The sequence below is a fragment of the Anomaloglossus baeobatrachus genome, chromosome 2, assembly GCF_048569485.1.
Source record: "Anomaloglossus baeobatrachus isolate aAnoBae1 chromosome 2, aAnoBae1.hap1, whole genome shotgun sequence".
Classification (NCBI taxonomy): domain Eukaryota; kingdom Metazoa; phylum Chordata; class Amphibia; order Anura; family Aromobatidae; genus Anomaloglossus; species Anomaloglossus baeobatrachus.
Window position 1 is genome coordinate 150,111,464 of NC_134354.1, and position 26,951 is coordinate 150,138,414.

Sequence of the window (26,951 nt, forward strand, 5' to 3'; positions counted from 1 at the left end):
GCTAAAATAACAAAACTTGTGTCACTGTCCAAATATTTCTGGACCTAACTGTATATACCATACATCATTGAATAACATTATTTTGTGCAGATTTTGGGGTGATCTTATTGAGTGATATGACTCTATGTTGATAATTTTATAAATTTATTATTAGATAATAAAATAGCTATATAGATTGTCATACTTGACTTACAAAACTGGTTGTTTCTCTTTTTTTATGAGATTTTAATACATTTAAAACTCTCTATTAAATTGCTTTTTTGGGATTTAAAATATAGAGTAAATATACAATGTAAAACCAACAATATGCCACCAAGCTGCGCTCTTTGTTCCTGTAAAATAGCACACACAAAACAAAAAACAGACAGAACCCATTGGCAATGGTGTTTTTCTGTTGCTATTTGCATCCATTATGTAATGGATCTGTTCTCCACATGAGTTTTGTTTCTCCATCTCAAAGACGGAAAAGAGAAAAAAAATAAAATTAAAACGCAGGTGGGAACTGAGCAAAGTCTTACAAAGTGTTTCTACTTCTCTATTCTATACCTGATTCAAACTGTCCAAAAATTATATTAATTCAAAAGCAAACAAAAAACTGATTCTGTCCAATGGAGGAAGATGCACTTTGAGTTCCATTGGAGATGAATAGGATCTAGCAACAAAAGCAAGGCAAATTTGGCAATGATCATATAATGACCTTAGCAGTTAGCCTGCTACCCGTAATGCCTGCTTTGAGTTTAAACAATTTGCCAAGGACTACGAACTCTATACTTACTGTAAAAACAAAAAAGGTTAGACAGACGTAAACACTTGAAACATTTCATATAGACATTTTTGAGATGTGTCTGCACAAAAGAACATGGATACCTTTTATTTTTTTGTATACACATTTATGGTGTGACAGGAAACTAAAGGGGGCTTTACACGCTGAGACATCGCTAGCGATAGCACCTGCCCTCGTCGTTCCTGTAACATTTGGTGATCGCTGCCATAGGGAACATTATCGCTACGGCAGAGTCACACGCACATACCTTTTCAGCGACGTCGCTGTGACCGCCGAACAATTCCACCTTCAAGGGGGAGGTGCGTTCGGCGTCATAGCGACGTCCCTGCGGCATCACTAAGCGGCCGCCCAATAGCAGAGGAGGGACGGAGATGAGCGGCCGGAACATGCCGCCCACCTCCTTCCTTCCTCATTGCCGGAGGACGCAGGTAAGGAGATGTTCGTCGTTCCTGCGGCTATGTGACGCCGCAGGAACGACGAACAACCAGCGGCATGCACCACCAACGATATTATGAAAAAGAGCGACGTGTCAACGATCAACGATTTTTGACTTTGAGATCGTTGATCGTCGCTCCTTGTCCTTGTCACACGCTGTGATGTCGCCAATGGCGCCGGATGTGCGTCACTAACGACGTGACCCCGACGATATATTGTTAGCAATGTTGCAGCGTGTAAAGCACCCTTTAGGCCAGGGTCACATTGCTTTATTGAAAAAATGTGCCAGCTGAGTTCGGAACTTGCGCACACAGACCAAATATGCGCTTGTGTGAACGAGTCTATCACGGGGTATAAAATGACTAAATAGGGACACACCTATACTGGCCCTCCGACTAAGGTACCTGCACTGTCCCTTATCTCAGAGGCAGGCTTGATAGTAGCCAGGTCTGAGCCCCCAGCGTGACCCTGACTCCTGTATGAGCACTGTTCTTACTACCCCTCTCCCCCAACCCAGAGGCAGGCTGGACACACCGTAACAAAGCTTACAAACTACACGGACAGGGGGACAAAAAAATTAAAACTCGTAAACACTGCACTCAAACACAAAGGGAAGACCATACGTGTATGGGAGGGAATAAAGTATAAGGGAGGAAGTAAAAGCACAACGGGGAAACTCCCACACCACTCAAACAGCAAACTACAGGTCACCACAAATAGGTTCTCCACAAAGACCGAAATCGCAGGAGAATAGGCTGAAGCTATTGTCGGCAGCAAACAAACAGACTCCCCAGCCTTAAAAAAGGGAGGAGACAGCTGAATAGGAAAGAGCAACCTGAGTTTCCAATGAATGCACACCACTGCACAGGAATTAACTTCTGCAGGACTGGAAAGCAGTGGAAAAGACTCAGTCAAAGCCCAGCTGTGGCTGAGCAACTAGGAGACCTCAGGTTGCCTGCAATGTGAACAGAGTCCGATGCCGCCAAGGCACCCCACAGGTGTGGACCTGTACACTGCATGACTGAGCCCTTACAAGTACACACAACCACAGCCACAGAAAGAAAGTTTGTGTTGTATTGGAGAAAATGACCCAATGTATACTTATTAATATATAAATCAGCATACTTTTTAATAGTACTTAGAATGTTTTAGAAAATATGGACACCACCTTTTATTTCATAGAACACCTACTGGCAAACAGTGACTGCTACACTTCGAACCCGGAGTATTTAATTGATATCAGTGCTCAGGACCCAAGAATTAGACAGCTGATAAGGCTTTTTATAATTAGCACTTGTTTTGATGAGACATAGTGGATGAGCAATCCCATACAACATAATCAAGTGGAGCACAGATTTCATAGAAAGCGATGAAAGGTCAAATGCTAGTTCTAATGAAGCAAATCACAGAACTGGGCAGCATCCAGTACCCGGCACATTGTACCTGACGTTCTGGCAGGATAACACGCTGTGTGGGGGGATCTGTAATCCTCGAATGTAGGAAGAATTACATAAAAAGTCTAATACAATAAACAAAGAGGGTTAGAACAGAATGAAGAGCACATCTGCTACACTACTGGGAATCCAAAACTAAATTTCTATCAAATCAGGTTAATTGTAAAATGAACATTTCCTAAAAACGGTAATTAGACACAAACTCACGTTAGAGAAATGAATTATTTAGAATTACTCATCAAAGATGGTTCTCGCAATGTGAACTACAAGCGGTGTAGTGTGAGTGCACCAATGAATTCCAGTCTTTACAGGCTTATGGACAAGTAAGGACACCCAATTGGTTTGCTCTCATGACTGGACCGGGTTCGGGTCTTGCGTAGAGAAATAATTTCAGCTGTGCGATGATTGTGTGATTTCTTGACTGTCCATTTCACCGCCACTGCATCTCAATAGGACATTGCTCTCGTCTTTGCCTTGGCCATTCAATAACTCTTCAAATCACTTTCATGTAGGATTTAGGCTCTGTTCACACTGTGATCATAGGGGTTATTGTCACAGTATTATTGCCATTAAGACAAATGACCCATTTAAAGGCACAGTATCTGCAAATTGAGGTTCTGAACTGGCATAAATCCTAAATCATATGACAAGGCTTGTTAAAGAGTCATTTTTCACTTTTAGAATTGCTACATCAATAGGTGGCACTAGAGTTTGTCTCCTTCCTCCCTGAGGAGACAGTTTGCATATTTCCCAGAGGAGCATTGCAGCTGTAAGTCTCCTCACTACTGGCAGCCTGATTGGTTTGTCAGTCTCCGAAATGAGAAAAGCTTTTCCCTTAGACCTCATCTCAGCTTCTCATGCTGCCAGATCAGATCTCATACTTTGCATTGACGAGGTGAAATCACCCCAAAACACCGTATCTGCAAATTGAGGTTCTGATCTGGTATAAATCGTAAGTCATAAGACAAGGCTTGTTAAAGGGTCACTTTTGACTTTTAAGATTTCTACTTCCAATAGGTGGCACTAGAGTTCGTCTCCTTACTCCTTGGAGAGACAATCTGCCCTTTTAAGTCAATGAGGTTCTTCCAGTATCAATGGGATATCTATTAAATTATGTGGGAGCAAAAGCTTTACTGATCTGTGTAGCCTTACTGCTATGTGTATGGCCGCTATCACTGGCCAGCTTCAGGCAGATGTAATACAGATTCATTTTGGCATCTAGGTTTAATATGCTTTAAAGGTTTACCCCCACCTCGGCATTTACTGTCTATATCAGGAGCCAGAGGTAGCTAGAATTTTGGAAAGAGAATAGCAGGCAGCGTTACTTATAGGAGTGAAGGTTACAGTTTAGCACATCTGAACAGATTCCATAATCCCGACCACCTCTGACTGCTACATATAGACACTTATGGCAAAAAATGGTTGATAGCAGAATATCCCATTAGGAAAACTTTAATATTGATATAAAAACCATATTATTCTAATAATGTTCTACACATTCTGAGAAATGATTACATATCGGCACAGTCATTACTTGGAGCATTCAGTGTGCTCTCTCATCTCTCTAGCTCAGAACATAACTTGGGAAGCTGAGGCTCTGAACATTTCCCTCCTTCTGTCATCCTTTTATAGCCAGATCTGCAATGATAAGCACTAAGTAACTGGTAATATACATAAAATGTACTTATAAAACTACTCCTTGGCTTGTATCCTGTTAAGGATGACTCATAGTACACAGGACTAATAGATATTATACATGGCTGGACGCCCTTACTTCCATCATTACTTGGCAGAGTCAGTGCAATTTCAACATTTATCCTGCCAAAGTTACTGTACTGTATCTGTAAACTCCCCATAATACATTATTACTTATATATCAAAATTCTATATCAATGATGTGGTCCGATCATGCATCAGTCTCCATGTCTCTTAGGCCAGTTTCACACATCCTTCTTTTTGCGGGTTTCGCGGATCCGGCACGCTCCCGTACAGTGAATACAGTACAATGACAGCACTGTAACTTCCGGGTCACATGCGCCGGTCACATGACAGCACGTGACTGGCGCTTGTTGCGCTGTCATTGTACTGTATTCACTGTACGGGAGCGCGCCGGATCCGCGAAACCGGCAAAAAGAAGGATGTGTGAAACTGGCCTTACCCTAGCAGAGCTGAATAGGGGGGAGCAATTATGGTCCTTAAACCAGAGTCTGCTTAGGGATCCACTCTGTCAATCCGCTGTCAGGAAAACTATCTCGGATTTTTTTTTAATTCCACGCTAGCGATTCAACTCCTTTACCCCTCCAGTGGGAGACATTGAAAGGGATGGTTAGGACGACCTTCATCCAGCAGGAAGCCAGAATTAAAAAGGATAGATCCTTCAATATAGACAGGCTAATGACGTCTATTCAACAACTGGAAGAGAGTCCCAAATAGACTCTGGACCCCCCGATTTTGGTGGACCTCCTTAAGGCTAGATCTGACCTGGGCTCCCTAGTGGATACAGCATCTGCCCGTTATCGGGATCGTTCAAGAAAATATATGTATAAATTCTCTAACAAACCTGGCAGAGCACTAGCTAAATTTCTTAATCCACGCCCCCCTGCCACATTTATCCCTACCATCAGATCCCCTCAGGGGCACTCAGCCCATAAACCTCATGAGATCGTAGATATATTCCAAGATTATTATAATAGCCTCTATAACCTTAGTGGCCCAGTGGCAAATATGTTTCCAACATATTTCCAAGCAAAAGTGGATGAATACGTTGCTAAAACCCCTCCTCCTCCTTTGACCCTAGGGGACTCCCTGATTGGAGCATCCCTTCGGTGAACAGGAGGTTACTTAGGTTATCAAAAATTTAGCTAGTGGTAGAAGCCCTGGTCCGGATGGGTTCCCAGCTAATTTCTATAAGATGTTTTCAACAGAGCTGACACCCTTCTTGACGAGGACTTTCAATTCTATATCCTCGACCTGTCCCTTTGCTGCACAGACTCTTGCTGCCACTATAACGGTGATCCCGAAGCCTGGGAAGGACCCCTCTCTCTGCTCCAATCTTCCTATTTCTCTAATAGGAGTGGACGTTAAGATTTTTGCTAAACTCATAGCCAATCGCTTGACTCCACTATTACCAAGTTCTATTCATACTGACCAGACAGGGTTTGTCCAAGGTAGAGAGGCGAAGGACAATACTACTAAAACCCTGCTTTTGACCTCCCATATGCATAAACAAAACATACCAGCATACCCCCTTTTGATCGATACCAAAAAGGCATTTAATCGTATTGTTGTTTTTTTTACGCTCGTCCTTAAGACAGTTTGGAATTGGACATACTATGTTGGAAAGGATTTTTGCTTTATATCACTATCTCTCAGCATGGGTTAGAGCCAATAATATTATTTCCTCTCCATTACGAATAGCTAATTGCACGAGAACAGGGCTGCCCTCTCTCACCCCTGCTATATATAATTGCTATGGAACACTTGGCCATATCTCTCCGTAACTCTCCTGACAAATGGGTTTTGAGGTGGGCCAGAATCATTACAAACTTGCCTTATAAGCAGATGATTTACGCCTGTATTTAACAAACCCATATGTGGCCTTCCCAATCCTCATTCAAGAATTACAACAATTTGGTATGGTATCTAATTTTAAAGTAAACTATACAAAAACAGAAGCCCTCAATATCTCTACCTGACACACAAGTTAATAGACTGAAAACCTCTTTTCCATTTAAATGGGAGACTCATGCCATCAAATATTTGGGGATTTTTGTATCGGCTGACCCTGGGGAGCTGTTCTTGGCCAACTATTCTCCATTATTTAGCAAAACTCTCTCAGATCTCGATATGACCGGGGTCGGTTGTCATGGTTTGGCCGAATCAATGCCCTAAAGATGGACATACTCCCGAGATTTCTTTATCTCTTTCAAACGGTCCCGATAAAAATCCCCAGACATTACTTTCGGCAGTTACAAAGGGCATGCAGTAGATTTGTATGGGGAACAAAGAGACCAAGGATTAGATTTGCCACTTTGGTTAGTCCCAAATCCAAAGGAGGCGCTGGCCTCCCTGATTTTGAAAAATATTACCAAAGTACACTCCTAGCTAGAGTGTTAGATTGGAATTTCAAAGATTCTAATAAACAGTGGGTTGGTATGGAGTCCCTTTTGTCCCCTTTTCCATTGAAACAGCTTCTGTGGGCCCCTTTACATCATAGACCAGCTGTCTCGAGGTTTCAACCTCTGACTCAGGCCCTTTTGTTCTTTTGGGACAGACACATCAAGACTCTAAATCTGACGTATAAACCGGGTCGTATGAGTTTGCTTTTTAACAATTTAGATTTTCCACCTGCGATAGAGAGGTACTCCTTTCTATGTTGGAGCTCTCATGAAGGAGTGACCTCGGAGCAGGTAGTTACAAGGCTGTCTTGAGCTGCATCTTTTGAGGCCCTACTGGGGACCTGCCCGGAGAGAAGATAGTCTTGGCTGTAATATATCCAGCTGACTACATTTCTTCAAAAAAGATTCTCGGGAGGTGGCCTCTCAACCCCCCCTACCCCTTTTGAGTCCATACTCTTGCTCACAATGGCACCAAAGCACACTATCTCTCTGATATATAACCTCCTATGCGAAACCCAGCATAGGAATGTCCCGGCCTATATTGAGACTTGGCAAAGAGAACTCCAGATCACACTGTTAGAACACGATTGCCTTAAAATATTTACACTCTCTCACAAAATGTCGATTTCTTGTGGCGCACAAGAGAAAAACTATAAAATTCTTACCAGATGGTATAGATGCCCTGACCTGCTGCACAGAATTTTTCCTTCTGTACCGGATGCCTGTTGGAGATGTGGATCAGAAACTGGTACTATGAAACATATCTGGTGGTCCTGCTCTCTTTTGCGCCCATTCTGGGACGCAATTTTCAAGATATATTTTCAAGTGATGGGTATACGGATTCTCCCTACACCTCAGATTGCCTTGCTGTCCTTGTTGCAGTGTTCCCTTTCCGTGTCCAAAAGGGGCATCCTGCGTTTCTTCCTCATAGCTGCTCGTATGATCATCCCAAGACATTGGAGGATGACTACGGTCACCTTTGTCAGGGAATGGTTCGAGGAGTTGAATGGGCTGGAACGTATGGAGTCCCTTATGGCAGATGATGACAAGTGGGACAAGTATGCTGGTACCTGGCTCTCGTGGACTCTTTTCCGGGAGTGCCCTGTTTGTACCTCCTGGCTGGGTTAGATTGGTGGGATGTGGCTCCCTCGACTCCAGTCAAAGAGGTGATTGCCAGGAGAATAATGGATGAGGATCATTTTGCCCCATTGGAGTCGAGTGTCCCTGGCGGGGTGCTCTCGGGTTACCCATTCTCCCCCCTTTCCCTTACCCCACCTCTCTCTTTTTTCTACCTCTCCTTTCTTTTCATTTCCTCTTACTATATCTTTTTCTGTTTATTCTTTTAATCTGAATTATATAAAGTCTTAACAAAGTAATGCTAGTTTAACTCATCTCTATACAGCTGTTTAGCCACAATTTTTAGTGTTGACAAGTTTTATTACCACATTGGTTTTAAAAGGGTAATACTTATACTTCTTTCGCTAAAGGGTGCTTTACACGCTGCGACATCGCTAACGATATATCGTCGGGGTCACGTCGTTAGTGACGCACATCCGGCGCCGTTAGCGACATCGCAGCGTGTGACACAAATGAGCGACGATCAACGAACGCAAAAACGTGAAAAATCGTTGCTCATTGACACGTCGTTCATTTCCTTAATATCATTGCTACTGCAGGTATGATGTTCTTCGTCGTTCCTGCGGCACCACACATCGCTATGTGTGACACCGCAGGAACGACAAACATCTCCTTACCTGCATCCACCGGCAATAAGGAAGGAAGGAGATGGGCGGCATGATCTGGCTGCTCATCTCCGCCCCTCCTCTGCTATAGGACGGCTGCCGTGTGACGTCGCTATGACGCCGCACGAACCGCCCCCTTAGAAAGGAGGCGGATCGCCGGCCAGAGCGACATCACAGGGAAGGTAAGTCCGTGTGACGGGTGTTAGCGACGTTGTGCGCCACGGGCAGCGATTTGCCCGTGACGCACAACCGACCGGGGCGGGTACGCTCGCTAGCGATATCGATACCAATTCACAGAAAAAACAATCAAAAGGGAGTAACCCGAGAATATAAATCACAGAAAAAAATACTCCTAAAATTTTTCGTTAAACTTTTATTGAATATGAATATATTGAAAACGTGAAGTGAGGGGGGGGGTGTTCAGAAAAATATAAAATGCCCTAAGGGTCTAAAGTACAATAAAAAATGCAGTCTAGTGGACCAGCCAGCGGTATATCCCGACAAATGGTGGGAAAAATACCAATAAAGAAAAGATACCGATATCGCAGCATGTAAAGTACCCTTAAGATTGATGAGACTTCTTTTATGATTACTCTGATACTCTTAGAAGCTACTTGAACAATCAGCTATGTAATATCATCTGTGATGTGTTATTTCATACGCATGGAAAACAAACACTTGTTTATTATGTTATCGAATTTACTGAAAAAAATTATTTACAAGAAAATTCTATATCAATTTTGTTTGGCATGGGGCAAGTATTAGATTAGGTTGTGAACACAACCCACCCGCTATTTTGCATTTTAAAGGAACACTAAACCTAGATATGAGAAGTACAAGTAGTTAAAGAGGTGGTTCACTACATATTTTTTCAAGCCACATCGATATAATGTTGAGAAACAAGGCTTCTCTCATACCTTGTGTTGCCCATAGTACCTGTGAGCGGCGCTATCACGGTCCGCTCATCCCTTTCTCGTTAGCCCCCGGGCTCCATAACCTCTGGGATCTGGTGATGTCAAGTCAACTTCCAGTTGACCTGACATCACCGAGCCCGGCCCCACTCTTCCTGAGTGACTGGGCTGTGGAGTTTCACCACTCGTCACAGCCCAGCATTTCACGCGCGCTCTGCTTCACTGCAGAGCGCTGCAAGCAGGAGCGATGCTGGGCTGTGATAAGCAGTGAATCACCTCTTTAAAAGGGTTTTCTCAATACAGCAAGTGATGACATGTTGGGGGGATATGTTATTTGCTGACGACACTTTTACAATCCATGGTACAATAAGACCAGACAGAAATATACGCAGACATATCATTGGTGCAACCCGTGTACAGGAGCCCAAGACATAAGGGGGCCCAGGTTGAATTGTGCATTATGATGAACTGTTTGACTGTTAGGGGCCCTTATATTGTACTTACATAGGGGACTTTTTTTGGTCTGTGTCCGCCAGTGATTGTAATAGATATTTTTAGTATAAGAAATAAAAAAAAAAATCATCATTTTATTAATATTACTAGCTGTAGTACCCGGGCGTTGCCCGGGATAGTAACTGTCTCTCTGTCTCTCTCCCAGTCTCTGTCTGTCTGTTTCTATCTCTCTGTCTGTATTTGTATCAGTCTGTCTCCATCTCTGTATCTGTTGGTCTCTCTCTATCTCTGTCTCTATATGTGTGTCTTTCTGTCTCTTTGCCCGGCTGTCTCTTTTCAGGGCTGTCTTTTTGCCCGTCTGTCTCTTCGCCCATCTCTCTCTTTCCAGGCCTGTGTCTTTCCAGGCCTGTTTCTTTGCCAGTCTGCCTCTTTCCAGGTCTGTCTGTTTGCCCGTCAGTCTCTTTCCCAGTCTGTCTCTGTCTGTCTGTCTCTCTCCATCCGTCTCCCCACTGACATCATATTACCTCACACATAAGCTTCTTATACTAAGTTTATTTTGTTCCTATAGCAACCACTGACAGTTATTAATAACCTGTAGCTCCATCCATTCAGTTTAATGGAGGCAGGATTTTTGGAGAGTAACTGTAAAGCCCGGGGTTACATTTTCACACCCAAACATAGTCTATGACGTTCCCTGAGTCACATGGAGTGTCTGTGCAAAATTTCATGATTGTAAATGAGACGGTGTGGATTCCTTTAACGGACATACATACATACACACATACACTCAGTTTTATAAATTAGATGAACATTAAAGACCTCTAGATTTTTACTTGCAGAAAGAGGAAACTCTTTCATACAAAATAGTCATATAGCATTTAGAGATTTAAAGAATAGCAATGCCTTTTTTTCCATGCATACATGGGTTTATTAAGTTGGCAAATCCTATATATGATGGGAGTGTATTCGTGACACACATTGCCCCATGTGCTTGCTTTTTTCAGATGATTACCTGACTGCTTTTAAATAACTAATCCCTAACTCTTTCTTAAAATTGTGCATGTTTCTTCAGACAACTCAAATTTTCTTGTTTTGTGTTTACTGGAAGTTGCCTAGATTACCGTCCACCGCTGCAGTCTGGAAGTATTGGCTGAACATACACAATGCTTATAAGCTCTTTTCCATACAGCTTGTAAGTGATGCTATGAATCTGGCCAGGATTTCTGGAGTGTGATCCTGATCGTGTGCTTCACCAATACTACTCGTATACCAGTATACCAGCATGGTCTAGGCTGAACTTTTAATCAAGTATGAGTCCTTGTTCCTCAGCTAGCCTGGAGGCTGAGGAGCAGTGTGCTTCTGATTGAGAATGTTAGACAACCCCATTAACGGGAATATGTCAGAAAGTTTTTGCTATGTAATTTGAAGACAGCATGCTACTAGGACTAAACATAGAACACAGGGATGCCTGTCTTGTCAAGGTCTGATTTGTTGTTTATTTGCTATGTTTGTTTAAGCAGCAGGACTTATCATTGCTCGAACTACAATGTCACACACGGCAGTCCTGTGCACTGCAGTCCGGCATGCCCCCTGCTGTGATTGACACCTCACTGTCAATGAACAATCCCTATAGAGCCTGATGTGGGCGGGAAAAGCTCTCTCAGCTCTGCTACATGGCTAAATCTAAAAATTCTGATTGTGTCAGAACGGCTGCACCCATTAATCTAAGTAATACATCGTTGGGTTCAGGATCTCTTTGCCTACATCATGGTGCAAAACCCTGCTGACAGATTCCCTTTAATAAATTCTCAAGATTATTTATGCTTCTATTTTTTGTTGTGCACACTTCTGATTTTGACTTATAAATACTGATGCAAAACACTGCAGTGTGAAAGTGTCCAAAGAGAAGCCCCCTTTAATAACCTAGCACTAGATGGATCCTATTTTTAGAAACTTTAAGTTGTGCTCTGCAATGTCACCGAAAACCCATGTGCCCTGACTTCTATTCAACAAGGCTGAGTGATTATCACAGAATGCCTCCGGCTGTTACAATGTCTTACATAAATGTATTGCTCTGAATAAATGCAATGTATACATATCTGTGGGGAGTCCTAAGGACAAAGTCCATTTAGGACAGTAGGACATGAATACAGGCGGACGAGTAATAAAGGCATCCCGAAACCTGGGTACAAAGTCTATTTTTAAAAATGTGCAAGAGAAGATGAAATATACTGGTGGATAAATTGCCGCTAAGGGAGCGAGATATTTATAGATCAAAGGCAGTGACTTTAAATGTTCTCCGAGTAAAGCAATCTGGCCCTACAGTCGAATAAAAGGAAAATGTTGCCTTTCACAAAGTCTTATAGAGTAAAGTCTTTTCTGAAAGTTTAGTTCAACTAACATGCTCCTGGCATTATTACCTGCCGGCTTTCATCGCTCCATCAGCTCCCCAGCACACACCACCGGTGACGGCCATGAAGGCCCCTGACTTTCTTAACACAAAATACCATTTAAAATCATTGAATGCGGCTTCTGCTTCCATAGTCTTTAATAATAATGATAAAAAGTGGCATCTTATATTGCTGGTAATAAAAGTTTCTATTATAATGCTGCCCATACAAGGCGGCACACTCCATTCATTTTATAGTCTGTGGTTATATCCTATAAATATCATCAGGTGACATTTTGCTTCCCGGGGAAGTTAAAATTGCCGCTTCTATCTGTATGCATTAAAACAAAGGTTGCTGTGGTAACGGATGGAAATTCAAGTAATGAAAATAAGCTTTGAATCTATAATGATGTCAGGCAGCCATAATATAGGTATGACTTCATCGCTTAAACGCGGCTATATACCCTTTCAGAGACATAAAAGTGTACGGCAACTGGGAAAAAAGGCAACATTTTATTTTTCGATTTCATTTTATTAGGTTCTGAGGGAAACAAGGCTATTAAAAAAGTTCTGCTCAGTAATACCTATGAAAACATACATAAAAATACCTAAATAACAAAAACAGACCAAAAAGGGACTGGCTTAACCACGTCAAGACCAGGCCAATCACCTGCAGTTTCTGACCGGGTACATTTTTGCTTTTTACTAAGTGTCCGTCTTTGTTTGGTGATATATGCAGCTTCCTTTTTAAGTCACAGTCATTTTTTTCTGATATTAAGTGATATTAATAGGAAAATAATTGAAATAAGTGTGTTTTTCACATTTTTTTTTATCACCACACAGCACCAATAAACTATATTTAAAAACGCGTTAGTTATTCTGTAACAATAATTGTTATGTATCAGACACATTTTTGTTTTTTTACGGGGGCAGGGCTAATAACAGGTATTTGGATTGACAGTGTAAAATTTTATTTATGTTATTTACTTATTTTTTACCTGCTATTATTTTTTTGCATTATTTATTATTTTTATTATTAACTAACTGTAGTACCCGGGCGTTGCCAGGGATAGTAACTGTCTCTCTGTCTCTCTCCCAGTCTCTGTCTGTGTGTCTCTGTCTGTCTCTTTCCTTGTCTGTCTGTGTCTCTGTCCGTATTTCTATCAGTCTATCTGTCTCCATCTCTGTGTCTGTCTGTCTCTCTCTCTCTATCTCTATCTGTCTCTATGTGTCTGTCTGTCTCTCTTTCCCAGCCTGTATTTGTCTGTCTCTTTCCAGGTCTGTCTCTTTCCAGGTCTGTCTCTTTCCAGGTCTGTCTCTTTGCAGGTCTGTCTCTTTGCAGGTCTGTCTCTTTGCAGGTCTGTCTCTTTGCAGGTCTGTCTCTTTGCAGGTCTGTCTCAGGGCCAGTCTGTCTCTTTCCAGGGCTGTATTTTATTCATACATTTATTTTACATATTGTGTCGCCCAAGAGGTCGCAAAAGACCTTTGGAGGGCATTTCAAGAATTAAATCTTTGTTTTTTCATCTCAGGGTTGCATTTCCCTTGTTATATACAAATATGCTAATATACCAGTCCCAGTTACAAGGGAAAAGTGATGATTTACCACTACCATGAAATCAATGGGGAGCTTGAACATTTTTCTGGAAGATCTTCCAGAAAAATGCTCGAGTTTTCAACTGACTTCCATTACACTCAGTACATGAGTCAAGCCCACCCGATCATTCGACTGCTTGCTACGAATACCGAGAATGGTAGTGCTAACTCGTCATTTTTCCCTTGTAACTGGGGCTGGTATAGTAGTCCAAGTTACAAAGAAAATGCAGCCTGTAGCATGCATAGCAAAGCTTTCTGGGTCTCATATGACCGAGCAGCTCCTGCTTTCTTTCTATATGCAGTGAACATATGACGCTGTGTATGGAGGCAGGAGTTCCCTATTACTGAATATACAGTACTTCTTTAGCTCAGTATATACAGCAAAGGAGAAGGCGGTAATAAACCTTCATTGCCTATTCTATTGGGACTCTGGCTGTCTCTGATAAGCGGGTTCTCACTCCCATAGCTTCATGATCGCATGTACCTGTGCTATATAGAGAATTGTGAGCCCTAAAATGCTGGGATGCTTGGGTCGAGAAGGTCAGATGCTCTGAAAGTGCTCTACTCAAGTAACGAGTATAATGGAATAACGAGTATAATGGAAGTCAATGTTCGGAGAGTTCGACTACCCGCCAACATACAGCCAGCCATAAAGAGAGCATTTCCGGGGGGAGGGAGTTTCTTTTTTTTTCTTTTGACACAATATATCCAAAAACATTGTTTTTTACCCCAGTGAGACCCATTCAGAGACTGTGAATGGCTGTCACTGGGATGACTGCACACATCATAGAACAAAGCAAGCCTGTGGTTTGTGGTGGCTGTTTCACAAACAACACATCTGAGCACCCATGATACTTGGCCAAGTATGTCGAGTACCCGACCACCCCGTACCCCGTTGTTTGATCGAGTATCGAGCACGTTCACGCAACATTAGTACTATTATGCAGTGAGAACAGCAATGCAAAGTATGAGTGGGACCGTCTGTCCATTTACAGTTCATCGCCTATCTGGAAGCAGTGAAAGAATAAATGTAATTTAAATTTTTATTTAATACATCCATAGTACACATAAAAATGGGCAACTTTGCTACATCAGTTTTTACAGAAATTTGCTTCTTTCTCCTCCTGGACTGATCTTTCACTCTAAATTCATGGGTAATATCTGTGTTCAGTGAAAACTGATTTTCCCATTACTGAGATCAGGGATAGCAGTTGGTGCTTTTCAAATTCTGGAGGCCGACGCAGACAATCTGCTGCAAGTTCTCCTGAAACCACAGTTACTTTTCTCTGTAGAACTTCAAGAGAGCCAACTGTAGTAGTGGGAAATTCACTAAATACAGATTTTACGTCAATGATCGATCAGTCTAGGAGGAGAGAGAAGCAGATTTCTCTGATACGAAATATTACAATATTTTCATGTTACTTATTGATTTAGAAAATAACATTTAAACGATGGTTACTTTCTGAAGAAATACAAGGTATGAATACCAGAAGACGTTATGCATAAAGCTGCTGACGGATAATCAAATATACAATGGCAGAAATAATACCAAGGGATTCAGACCCTGCCAAATGAAGTATTCCATGAAAGCCTGGCACGGTGTTCAGATCTTGCTGCTTCCACAGTTGAAGATACATGGCCATCTGTCATTATACTACTGTATGTGCTGCTTGTATTCAGAAGTAGGTGGGAACCTCAGCCTACATATTTCTGAAGCACTTAACTGCTGCTACCAGAACAGACAAGGATAATTTAATGTACAGTTTAAAAAATTATTTTTTTTTCCTTTCTTTTGTTTCACCTTCAAATCAGGTTTTTATCAGAAGATCTAGCTGTAAATGTGTTTCCATAATAAATCACATAAAAGGGCCGTCTGTTGCCCTGGTGCTTGAATGCCTTAACCTGGATTGTCCGGTATTCACACCTGTCGGCACACGTGAGTGGGATTGACATTGGTTACAGGGTGACACCGATACCTATCCGTGTGTGGTGGAGTTTTGTGCACATGCGGTCTGCTCTCTTGAATGCCAGCGCATGCGCAGTGAATGTTTATTCCGCTGTAATATTTTGAAACTTAAAGATTTGCTATTTTTGCTTTATTTGTTGGGATTATAGTGATTAATGTACGAGTTTTACGATTACCTACTCTAGTTAATTCTTTGTGTTTTTATTATCTAGGAAATAACTGTAAAACATAAGGGGTGTCTTTCTTTATGGTGATTGGTGTGATCTTCGGTGCCATGCTATTTAAACTTGCTGTGCTGCTTAACACTAGAAGTCCCAGAAATTTCCAGCTCCCCCCTGAAGTCCCGAAAGAGGGTCAAATGACATACAATAAACTGAATAGAACTAACTAGAAACTAAATGGCTAAACTCAATGGAAAACAACAACCTCCTGTGGTGCGACAGTAATGGCCTTAATTACAGAACAAAGACGGTTATTATAGGAAGTTAGCTAAAATCCTTCAGGTCATTCGACCCGTCTCTGGGTTTCAACGGTAGAAATGTTAAATGACCCCTCTCTGGGACTTCTAGTGTTAAAGGGGTTGCCCACTACTGTTACACTGATAGCCTATCCTTAGGATAGGTCATGAATGTCTGATCAGTCTGGGTCCGACACTCAGCACCCTCGCCAATCAGCTATTCACGGTGCTGGCAGCATGCTACTAGAAATGCTCAGCTCCGGAGCTGTCCCGTCAAGTGATAGTGACTGCAGCCAGGTACTGCACATCCGCCTCCCATTCAATTCAATAGGATGTGTATGTACACTAGCCCACCGCTACCAGAAGATGGAGCAGCTTTGGAACTGAGCATTTCCAGCTGCTTGCGGCCGCCACCGGCACCTGGATCAGCTGATCGGCGGGGGTGTGGGGTGTCAGATCCCGGCCAATCAGATATTGATGACCGATCTTAAAGATGGGCCATCAATGTAAAAGTAGTGAATAAACTCTTTAACTGTATGCTTGACAAAGACCTGTAATGCGGGCGTCACACGAGACGATATATCGTGCGATATGTCGGCGGGGTCACGTCGTGACGCACATCCAGCATCGCTTGATTTATCGTAGCGTGTGACAGCATGAACGAGCAGAAATACTCACCTTCTCGTTCATCGCTGACACGTCGCTCATATTCTAAAAATCGCATGTCCTGTTGTTCATCGTTCCCGGGGCAGCACACATCGCTCCGTGTGACACCCCGGGAACGATGAACTGCAGCTGAAGGAGGTGGGCAGGATGTTTACGTCCCGCTCATCTCCGCCCCTCCGCTTCAATTGGCCGGCCGCTGTGTGACGTCGCTGTGACGCCGAATGTCCCTCCCCCTTCAGGAAGTGGATGTTCGCCGCCCACAGGACGTCGCTCAGCAGGTAAGTATATGTGAGGGGGGTTTAACGACTTTGTGTGCCACGGGCAACTAAGTGACGCACAAACGACGGGGGCGGGTACGATCGCTCGTGCGATCGCACGATAGATCGTATCGCGTGACGCCCGCATAATAGGTCGAAATGTCGCTAATTTGCATATGGCAGAATAAGACTCTGTTTTGACAAGATATCATCTTCTTTGGAAGCTACTATCATCTCTACATTTAAACAGTAAACTTTCATCATTGGTTTCTAGGTTTAGTGTTCCTGTGAGCCCTGTTAGTAACGTGTTTTCTTTATGTTCAGATGTGACGCTGTGCCGTCTGTGCCCACCATCGCTTACTAAATTTGTGTCAAGTGATTGTCCCATTGTCCTTATTGGATGAGTGTTAGTATTTCAGCTTCGCCTTTCTATACCTTAAGAACAAACAAATAACAGGCATTTTTATAATTGCACGACAAGGTCACTTTCCTGCAGATCTGTTACTTGTGTTGTTTTTAGTCTGGAATGTTGTATGTCACAGCTGAAAAGAAGCAAATTACTATTGCTTTTTCCTATGACCATTTATGTGGCTATTGTAAAAAATAAATATATCCTTTTTTCTGACGTTTTTTGGTCTTACGGCAGGAACAGAAGCATTAAGAGCCGTCAGACCTTTGTGACTCATCCACAGCTTCATCTTCCTCAGTTATTAGAGACCAGTGGAGAGTAATTGTTGTTCAATTTAGCCATACAGTCACGCCTATTGTAAGGGTGATGGGTCTAGGAATCTCATTCACTGAGGAAGCAAGTATGGTATACCGCATGAACATTGAAATAATTAGGGGCCATGCAGCCAGCTTCTAAATACAGACCATTCAATCACATAACCCATATCTTCGCCCGATGGAAGACTTGTATAATGGAGCATTAATGTACTAAATATTAGACTGCAATTTACAACCTTTATACAGAAGAATACACTACATGTCTGCTACTATTCTGTCTCATATTATAATCTTAGCATATATACACTGCAGATCAAAATAAGAGAACAATGTATGATCACTTACTTTTTCAGAAATAATGTAATCCACAATAATCAATATTTGAAGGTGTTTTCGTAAGGGGTTGTAACACCTGCCTGGATCAACAGACTCAGGGGGGATGTAATGGACAGACTAGAGGGAAGCCACTTACCAAGCAGGACCCCCAAAACCCTGAAACCCTTTAACCTCTATACAGGGATTTGGAATTACACAGGGCCCTGGAGATCACTACCTGTGGAAGGCTGCAGTCCGATGAGAGTAGTCGTCAGGCAGGGTCAAACCAGGAATAGCAGAACAGGGACAGAATCGGCAGACAAGGACGTAATCAGAAAACGGAGCAGAGGTCAAATCAGGATCGAGCAGCGAGGTACAAAAACAGCAGGCAGAAGGCTAGTCAGCAAACATGCAGAAGTCAGCACACAGGAATCATAAAACAGAATAGGGCGGACCAGGAGCCAGGAAATCAGAACTATCTCTGGCAGTGGTCATGTGACAGGAGGGGGAATAAGAAGGGTGTGGTGTCTTCCCATTGGCCGTAGCTGAACACTGGCAACTTCAGCTGGAAGACCCACGCCACCCACAGTCAGCCAGCGGTACTGCAGATCCCAAGATAACCCAGCCCAGTGGATGATTGGAGCCTGCGCCCACCGGTGCCGCTGGCATCGACTCCTCTCCCATCACCAGCACCATCCATGGCAGGAACACGGCGTCGCCTGGTGATCGGAGCAGAAGTCGCTGGAGCAGACTCCGGCGGTGACATAACAGGGGTGCACCATGCCACTACAAGTGTTTTACTAAAGATGCAAAGTTTATCAACATAAAACCTTTATTTTGTGATGATCATAATTAGAGAACAGCAAAGACTGTAGCACAGAAAAAGATTATAAGCAAATTCTCTGAAGATAACAACAGTCACCAATCAGGAGGAAGTGTACAGGCCTTTGCTGTGAATGTCTTCAGCACATCTGGGCCACAGGACATCACTAGTCTATCACACTGCTCTGGTGTGATTTTGGTCCACTCTTCTTCCAATCTTTTCCACAGTTCTTTGACTGTTGTGGGTTTCTTCGCTATAACTTTGTAACCAAGGATTTTCCAGATGTCTTTTACTAGGATAAGATCAGGACTCTGGGCTGGCCATTTCATTGTTTCAATATTTTCTGTTTCAAGGAACTGCTTTTCCTGTTTTGCTGTGTTACAGGGGCATTGTCCTGCATGACAATTGCTGGCTGATTGAGTGATGAACACAAATAAGGAACCACATGTTGTTGAAGATGGTTCTGATACACACTTGCATTCAGTCTGCCGTGTAGCTATAAGAGAGGTCCAACTCTTGTTGCAGAAAACCTTCTCCAAACCATGACACTTCTTACACCACCTTTCACTGACTTATTATCACACTTAGGCTTGAGTCTTTCCCCAGTTTGTTGATGAACATGTTTCCCATCAGACCCAAATAAATTAAACTTGCTTTTATCACTAAAATGGACTGTGCACGCAACATGCTCCTCAAAAAAGGAGAAACTAGCCTTTTGATTCTTTCTGCTAATGAGAGGTTTGTTAACTACAGAGTGGGCTTTCAGTCCAAATGCTCTTAGATGTTGTGATGCTGTATGATGACACTGATCCTGACCCTGTTCAGTTCTGAACTGGCGAGCAATTTTAGCTGCAGTGTTGAAACGATTACCCATGGAGATTCTCCACATTATCCTGTCCTCTCTTGCATTTGCCTTTCGAGGGCGACCAGCCGTCTTCGGGAACTTAAAAGATTTTGTGATGTTGTAAAGATGCAATATTCTCAAAATCACAGACTTTCAACAATTAACTTCTCATGCTATGGCTGATAGGGTCACCCCTTTGGCCTTCATCTGGACAACCTGCTGCCAGAGGGTTTCAGTCACTTTGGAACAGCACACTATTTTTGCAAAGTCATTGCAAAAGGAAAGTTCGGCTGCCAGTTAAATAGGGTTTGTCAGAAAATTAAGGAAATTAGCACCAGGTGCCAGATTAACACCAATAACTTGCATGTATCTGAAAGTGTTCTCTAATTTTGATCAGTGTTCTTTTTCATTTATCTCATTTCCATTTTTTCATGTGCTTTAGAATTCAATATATGAAATAAGCTTAAAATACTGCTAGTTTAGTTAGGATATAATCACATAGAACTAAACAATGACCTTAACATTTAGCAAATTATGTGTTGTTTTGTTATTTTGACATCCAGTGTACAGCCATAAAAAAAAAAAAAAAGATAAAATCCACATAACATTTTTAGGCCACATGCACACGTTGAATAATTGGTGAGTTTCTTACCTCAGTATTTGTAGAAAAAAACAGGAGTGGGTAACAACTACAGAAGTGGTGACGAGTTTCTATTATACTTTTCCTCTCATTGTTCCACTCCTTGTTTTTGCTACAAATACAAAGGTAAAAACCCTCACCAATACTCAAAATGTGAAAGTGGCCAAACACAGAGGTAAAAAACTCACCAAATACACAACATGTGCATGTGGCCTTGGAGTGTTTTTTACGATACGGTTTTGTTCATGGAGTGTTTTTTTCTGCTTATATTTATTCTGAGATCAAATTTGGACAGCAGAAATGCCTCAAAGATAGACAGGTTTCTATTTGTAGGCCACCACGTGCACATGTAGAGTATTTGGTGACTTTTTTACCTCAGCATCTGTAAGCCAAAAAAAAAAGGTGTGGGTAAAAAATGTAGAAGTGGTGCCCATGCTTCTATTATACATTTCCTCTGATTGTTCCATTCATGGTTTTGGCTTACAAATACTGAGGTAAAAAGCTCATTAAATACTCAATGTGTGCATGTGGCCTATGGGTATGTGCACACAATCAGGACCCGCTGCGTCCTAGACGCTGCAAGTTCTGACCTGCGGGGCCGTGAGTCTCCTCCGCAGGAGACCGAAGCTGCTCGTGTCCATGATCAGGGCTCGGGAAGTTGCGGTCTCTCTGTGTTCTTCCTATGGAGACCGCTTGCGGCTCTGCAGCAAAGAATTGACAGGCTTGCAGCTCAGAGAGCTGCACCGCATGTCAGCTTACGCTGCGGGTAGTACACGCACAGTGGGCATGGGATTTCTAGAAATCATGTACATTTAACCAACGGTTTAAAGTTCCGTATCATTTGCCTTTTTCACCTGAATCACTATCTAGGTGCTTGGTTACTAATATGAAATATTGATTTACTTAAACAATGTTTTTTAAAACCAGGAATAAAAAGCAATAAACTATTAAAAGGGGACAATAGATCCACAACACAATGAGGAGCACAACCCTCCAACTCTATTCTTTGGAAAATGTTATCCTTTTACGGTTAGCTAAAACCTACAAGAGATTAATATGAGTCACAACCTAATCACCAAGAGTGATTAATAACTGCTGGCTCATTTGTGAATCATTTTACTAAGTAATTTCTGTCATTTCCACCAGAGGGGGGCGCTCAATTTATTTTAACCCAGCTGAGGTAAAGAAAGGAAATCTGCTGCTATTATCCATTTTCCTGACTGCGCACAAACCTGCGGTATTTTGAAATTGACACTTTAACAAGATCAGTCAGTAGCGGAGTCATTTGCAAACCAGATTAAATTAGGGAATAATCTGCTATCCTGGTAATAAAATCCTAATATGAATATGTTTAGCGGTGTATTTGTCCTTGGAACATCTGTTGTGTTGTGATGCTCGAAACGAAGTATGACAAATAGCGTTTGTCACTGCTTTTCTCTCTGAGGTATATCTCAGCAAAGATTTTTATATTTATAATAGATAAGGATAAGCTGCTGATTTCAGTTGCAGAGTGCAGATCAGATGAAGATATATATCTTACAAAATAGCAAGTGCTCCATGGAAACTAACTCGTTCTGGGGCTGGGACGGAACCATCACATATCGTCCCAACTCAATTACTTCATAGCAGGAAACAACTGAGAATCACTGAGCCAATTTAGTAAGTTCTATAGCGAGGGGGTAATGAACATTTCCTGTATCTTATATATAGCCCAGTGTATTCTGTGGGTAAAAAGAAAAAAAAAAAAAAAGAGTTAACATTCTTTTTCTGCCATTTTTTTTTTTTTTTAATAACTAGTTAGATATTGTGTAGATGCACAGCCTCAGTTCCCTCCACTGGAGCCGCCATCATTGGCATTTCACAGAAGAAAACGCCTTCCATGTTGCGTCCTCTCCCAGGAATATTTTTATGGACCAACAATGGTCTAGTAGCATCAGATTATCACATTGGTTTGTATCAGGATTCCGCAAACAAGATTGTGAGCGGCATGGAAGGCCGACGCGAAACACCGATGAGTGGATGTCACAATTGTGAAAACTGAGGTTGCAGACCTAAAAATCCCTGAGTGATTTGGTCCCAGACTCCAGCATCACTTGTGGCCAGAAATACCAGCTGGCCAATTAAGGCTGGGTTCACATGTCCTTTGGTTATCCGTTATCACGAATCCGTTAAAAATAAGTTTGCAAAAAACTTGTCCAAACACAAGCTTTTTGTCCATTGTTAAATGACGGCTGTAGAGTCTATGGACAACAGATTCGTTTACGGATTGATATTTATCATCCATTTGGGATCCACTAAGAAAACAACAGATCTACAGTCATATGAAAAAGTTTGGCCACCCCTATTAATGTTAACCTTTTTTCTTTATAACAATTTGGGTGTTTGCAACAGCTATTTCAGTTTCATATATCTAATAACTGATAGACTGAGTAATATTTCTGGAGTGAAATGAGGTTTATTGTACTAACAGAAAATGTGCAATCCGCATTGAAACATAATTTGACCGGTGCAAAAGTATGGGCACCTCAACATAAAAGTGACATTAATATGTTGTAGATCCTCCTTTTGCAAAAATCACAGCCTCTAGTCGCTTCCTGTAGCTTTTAATCCTGGATGAAGGTATATTTGACCATTCCTGTTTACAAAACAATTCCAGTTCAGTTTGATGGTCGCTGAGCATGGACAGCCGCTTCAAATCATCCCACAGATGTTCAATGATATTCAGGTCTGGAGACTGGGATGGCCATTCCAGAACATTGTAGTTGTTCCTCTGCATGAATGCCTGAGTAGATTTGGAGCGGTGTTTTGGATCATTGTCTTGCTGAAATATCCATCCCCTGCGTAACTTCAACTTCATCACTGATTCTTGCACATTATTGTCAAGAATCTGCTGATACTGAGTTGAATCCATGTGACTCTCAACTATAACAAAATTCCCGGTGCCGGCATTGGCCACACAGCCCCAAAGCATGATAGAACCTCAACCAAATTTTACTGTGGGTAGCAAGTGCTTTTCTTGGAATGCCGTGTTTTTTTGCCTCCATGCATAACGCCTTTTTGTATGACCAAACAACTCAATCTTTGTTTCATCAGTCCACAGGACCTTCTTCCAAAATGTAACTGGCTTGTTCAAATGTGCTTTTGCATACCTCAGGCGACTCTGTTTGTGGCGTGCTTGCAGAAACGGCTTCTTTCGCATTACTCTCCCATACAGCTTCTCCTTGTGCAACGTGCGCTGTATTGTTGACCGATGCACACTGACACCATCTGCAGCAAGATGAAGCTGCAGGTCTTTGGAGGTGGTCTGTGGATTGTCCTTGACTGTTCTCACCATTCTTCCTCTCTGCCTTTCTGATATTTTTCTTGGCCTGCCACTTCTGGGCTTAACAAGAGTTGTACCTGTGTTCTTCCATTTCCTTACTATGTTCCTCACAGTGGAAACTGACAGTTTAAATCTCTGAGACAACTTTTTGTATCCTTCCCCTGAACAACTATGTTGAATAATCTTTGTTTTGAGATCATTTGAGAGTTGTTTTGAGGAGCCCATGATGTCACTCTTCATAGGAGATTCAAATAGGAGAGCAACTTGCAAGTGACCACCTTAAATACCTTTTCTCATGATTGGGTATACCTGCCTATGAAGTTCAAAGCTCAATGAGGTTACAAAACCAATTTAGTGCTTTAGTAAGTCAGAAAAAAGTAGTTAGGAGTGTTCTAATCAAGAAATTGATAAGGGTGCCCATACTTTTGCACCGGTCAAATTATGTTTAAATGCGGATTGCACATTTTCTGTTAGTACAATAAACCTCATTTCACTCCAGAAATATTACTCAGTCAATCAGTTATTAGATATATGAAACTGAAATAGCTGTTGCAAAAACCCAAATTGTTATAAAGAAAAAAGGTTAATATTAATAGGGGTGCCCAAACTTTTTCATATGACTGTATTACAAATGCAAGTACAACAGGTCTCTAAATAGCAATCTGTTAATGGATCCGTTGTCTATAGGCTCTCAAATGAAAAAAAAACGGATCCGGCAGAAATCCGTTTCCCAATGGATACGTTCTAATGGATGACTACAGGACATGTGAACTTAGCCTAAGAGGTGCTTTACACGCTGCGACATCACTAGCAGCGGCTAGCGATGTCGCGTGCGATAGCACCCGCCCCCGTCGGTGGCACGATATGTGGTGATCGCTGCCGTAGCAAACATTATTGCTACGGCAGCGTCACACGCACATACCTGTACAGCGACGTCGCTGTGACCGGTGAACCGCCTCCTAAGGGGGCGGTTCGTTCAGCGTCACAGCAGCGTGACTGAACCGCCGCCCAATAGAAAAGGAGGGGGGAGATGAGCGGTCAGAACAAGGAGAAATGCAGAGCAAGGAGATGTTTGTCGTTCCAGCGGCGTCACACATAGCGATGTGTGCTGTCGCAGGAACGACAAACAACATCGTTACTGCAGCAGCAACGATAATTGGGAAGAGGGGGGCATGTCACCGATGAGCGATTTTGAATGTTTTTGCGACTATTCAAAATTGCTCATAGGTGTCACACACAACAACATCGCTAAAGTGGCCGGATGTGCGTCACAAATTCTGTGTAAAGCCACCTTAAGGCTATGTGCCCACGGGAATTTGTACCTGCGGATATATCCGCAGGTACATCCACAGGTTTACCGCAGCTGCTCGCCGGAATACGCAGCTATTTTTAGCTGCGGTAGTACAGCGTAATAGCTGCTGTAAACCTGCGGACATTCGTGCGGCTTACCTGTGGAAAACCCGGCCTCTATCTCTATAGTAGAAGGTCGGGATTTCCGTAGGTAATTCCGCAGAAATAATTGACATGCAATTACGTGCGGCTGCGGAACATCCGCAGCTGCACGTATCCGCAGCATGGACACAGCACTCCCCATGTCCCATAGGATAACATGGGGAGTGTCTGTACATGCTGAAACCTGCGGATTTATCTGGAAAATCCAGAAAATCCGCGGATTTTCCGCAGATAAATTCGCAGGTTTAATTTCCCGTGGGCACATAGCCTCAGAGAGAAGCACTGCTTATTGGTCAAGTAGGTTTTTTGATGTTTTTGGTCTATGACTACACCAATGCAGCATGACCCAACCTTTTTTTTTTTTTAATCCAATCAATTTTTATTGTAGGAAGTTACATTACAAAAAAAAGGAGAGATTCAGGTATCATTGGCAATAATACACAAAGAAAACAACGCTGTAACATGTGGTAGTGTCACCTTTGATTATGATTCACATTTCCTGTCACACCACCACCAATCATGTCTGATGCAAGTTGCCACTTTTTTAGGTTAATCAATACCCATCACGTATAGAATCAACCTACCAATTTACTCTTTAATCCTCAAAATGAGGGATCCAAACAACCAGAACCAGAGAGTAAGAAAGGAAGATAAGAAAAGGGAGGGGAGAGAGAGGTGGGGGAGAGGGGGAGAACCATGGATGGTTGCAAGGAGGCAACCAGGGAGGGGGAGGGGGGAGGGAGGGAATTGGATGGCGTTTTGGGGTAGCCCGAGCAGTAACAACAACAGAGATTTAAACACCTTGACTATTGACATGTGGTATGGGTGAACTCCCTGCGTAACACACACTTTGAGCCTATTTGACCCGTTTTTAATTATCAACAGTTTGCCCTGGAAACAGATGCCTGACAGGGGATGCATATACAGAGTTTAACCACGTGTCCCAAATCTGAAGTATTTTGTTTTTGGCGCGGATGGAGTGAGCCAGACAGAACTCGTATTGGCATTGGAGATTAATTCGGTTATATAGTTCAACTAATGTAGGCGTCTTTGGGGATTTCCAGTGCAAACGTATGCAATATCTGGCAGCTACTAGAATGTGAACTAATAAACCCCTGGATTCCCAAGAGAACTCCTCTATACCCACGTTTAGCACTGCCAGAGCCGGATTCGGATTAATACGATTGCCTGTCAGCTCACCCATCAGGCCAAACACCTCCAACCAGAATGAGAAAACCTTGGGACAAGCCCACCAGCAGTGACCAAGAGTACCCCTTTGGAGGCAGCCCTTCCAACAATGTGGCGAATAATTTGGGAGGAACTGTGCTAAGTTGGCTGGGGACCGATACCATCGCAGGTGTACTTTTTTCAGTTGCTCCAGATGATTTATACACTTGGAATATTTTTGGATATTTGCTGATGCCGAGTGCCAGTTTGAAGGTGAGTAGAGACACTCAACTCCACATCCCATTTATTCATATAAGGAGATTTTTGCTCTTCGGGGGGGTTATTGAGCCATTTGTATGTCGAGGAGATACCTTTGGATTTAATTATCTTTTTAAATACCAAAGCTTTTGTTGTAGGTAACAGAGGCTTTGACTTTG

At 42.4% G+C, this 26,951-nt stretch overlaps 1 protein-coding gene across 5 annotated transcripts in view; it reads right to left on the reverse strand.

Annotated features, from left to right (window-relative positions):
• CDKL5 (cyclin dependent kinase like 5) overlaps positions 1-26,951 on the reverse strand; it is a 482,986-nt gene that overhangs the window by 313,790 nt on the left and 142,245 nt on the right. The window lies entirely within an intron of this gene.